The following is a 2,973-nucleotide window of genomic DNA, read 5'->3' as shown; positions in this document are numbered from 1 at the left end:
TTTGTGGTGTCTTTATCTGGTTTTGGAATTAGGGTAATGCTGGCTTCATAGAAAGAGGTTGGAAGTGTTCCTTCCTCTTGAATTTTTTGAAATAGTCTGAGGAAGATAGGTTTTAGGTCTTCTTTGAATTCTTGGCAGAATGCCCCTGTAAAGCCATCTGAAGCAGGGCTTTTGTTTGCTGGAAGATTTCTGCTTCAATTTCTTTGGTAGTTATCGTCCTATTAAGATTTTTTTTAGAACCGTGACCTCCTGGTTCATAGGCCAACACTCAACCACTGAACAAAACTGGCGAGGCCAGCACACATTTTTAGAAATCCAAAGAAAGGGATGGTTTCTGCCAATCAAATTTCCCTGTAGAAATCACCTAAGCCCCACAAAACATGATGATCTGGTGAGCTGTCTCCAGGTGCCACCCAGAACCCTCGGCTCAGCAGGCAGGCCTTCCCTGGTTGAGCCAGACGGGTGTGTTTTGGAGGAAAGGGCAGTGGAAGAGAGTCAGAAACCTGGGTGGCAGGGCCTGGTACCCTTTATTTCCTTTCTTCTTGCCAGAAGGGGAGACAAAAGAATAGTAGGGGGACAGGGGAAAGAAGTCAGGGTAGGAGGGAGCCTGCTTGTTGACCCCCACCTTCTACACAGTATCTCATTTAAGCCTCACAACAGTTAGTCAAGGGTAGATATTGTTGCACTCTTCTTTTTATATTTATCTTTTAATCATCTCCTGAGGATATATTTTTAATTGATTTTAAAGTGGGTGGAAAGAAGAGGGGAGAGAGAGAGAGACATTAATTGGCTATCTCCATATGGGCCTCAGCCTCGGATGGAACCTGCAATCTGCCCTGACCAGGAATGGAACATGAAACCCTTCAGTGCATAGTATGATGCTCCAACCAACCAAGCCACACTGGCAGGAGACTGAGAGGTTGTATAACTTGATCGAGGCCACACAGTTGACTACTGGTGGAGTTCAGATTCACACCCCTGCGTCTTTGATGACATAAGTGCATTTTTCTACTCCACCACTCTGCTTACAGTGGGAAGTGACAAACTTCTGAAGCTTTGTGCTCACATCAGTTTAGAGAAGTGGACTGCTTATGTTGGCAACACAGCTACTGAACTGCAAATGACATACACAGGGCTGACCTGGGGATCCCCGGCTTTCCCATCTTCCATGTTGGGCATGTGAGCCCAGAGGGAGGAGAGCAATTTTGGGAAACACCTTAATAACAGCAAATTGATAAGTAAGTGAATGGGTACCTCAGTCTCATGTGGGGAAGAGTCCTGCACTGTCAGGTCCTGGACCTCCCTGTGCCTCTAATTCAGAGGTTCTCAACCTGTGGGTCACGACCCCTTTGGTGGTCGAACGACCCTTTCACAGGGGTCGCCTAAGACCATCCTGCATATCAGATATTTACATTACGATTCATAACAGTAGCAACATTACAGTTATGAAGTAGCAATGAAAATAATTTTATGGTTGGGTCACAACATGAGGAACTGTATTAAAGGGCCAGAAAGTTGAGAACCACTGCTCTAATTGGTCCTGAAACCCTGGGGACAGCATGGTGCCTCCCTGCCTCTGAGACGTTGAATCTTTTAAGTATGATACCACCATATATTGGTTTACAAGGGTTGCCATAACAAAACTCCACAGACTGGGGCTTAAACAGCAGAGATTTATTTTCTCACAGTTCTGGAGGCTGGAAGTCCAAGATCAAGGTGTTGGCGGGTTCAGTTTTTGTGAGGCCTCTCCTCTTGGCTTGTGGATGAGCGCCTTCTCCCTGTGTCCTCACATGGTCTTTCTTCTGTGCCTACACACCCCTGGTGTCTTTCTCTATAGCCTAATCTCCTCTTCTTATCAAGATACTGGTCATATTGGATTAGTCTCATTTAATGTAATTACCTCTTTAAAGGCCCTCTCTCCAAATATAATCATAATCTGAGGTACTGGGGTTAGGGCTTCAACATGAATTTTAGGAGGACATAATTCAGTCCATAATATACTATATATTTCAAAAAGTTCTGTGTTTCCTAAATTGAAATGTCAATGAATATAGCATTCATATGTTAAAGAACATAGCAAAAGTATGGAAAATTAATTAAAAGCTTTTCTTCATGGAACATCAAACACTTTCAAACACTATGGAAACCCACTAAGAAATATATGCCATTGGCTTTCAAATTTGAAGCAAATTTAAACTGGGGAGGTGAGTGAAGAGATTCTGGCCAGGACTCAGATTAGAGCTACTGTTAGTGCTGGGGTACTGGCATGGCAGACCATGCCCATGCTTAGGGCTCCAGTTCAACTGGGGCCTCAAAATATTTTTGTCCCAAAGAATGTGATGTTAAAGAAAAAAGCATTGAAGGAAACTGGGACAGCATGGAAAAACAGAGATTGTTGTACTTCCTCAGACTTATTTTACTATATTTATTTTGAATACTTAAAGGAAAGATAGGGCATTTTTATGTTTTCACCCTGACTATATACAATATATAATGTATATGTGTTTGCATATAATGTATGCTCATATATATAGATAAATGTGTATGTGAGTATATATAAAAATTGGAAGTACATGCAGAAAAAGTATTATACCCCATTCTCATAACATAATCTGAGTACTTTCTACAACATTAAATATTATTTGAAAACATGACATTTAATAGACGCTGAATATTCTATTCCATTTTATGAGTGGATCTGAGTGTATTTAACCATCCTATCTAATAATAGACAAACGTGGTAATTGACTGTACCTTCGCTATGCCTCCCCATTGGCTAATCAGCATGATATGCAAATTAACCCAACCAAGATGGCGGCCGGCAGCCACGCAGCTGAAGTAAGCACGAGGCTTGCTTGCTCCAGTGATGGAGGAAGCCAAGGTTCCCCACCTGCTGCGGCCCAGCTCTGAGCTCCGAAAGCAACAAAGTTTCAATTATAGATGCTAAACAAACCCCAGATACCTGCTTTCAGC

This window comes from Myotis brandtii, unplaced genomic scaffold (assembly GCF_000412655.1).
Source record: "Myotis brandtii unplaced genomic scaffold, ASM41265v1 scaffold513, whole genome shotgun sequence".
NCBI lineage: Eukaryota > Metazoa > Chordata > Mammalia > Chiroptera > Vespertilionidae > Myotis > Myotis brandtii.
This window is presented reverse-complemented; position numbering follows the sequence as displayed.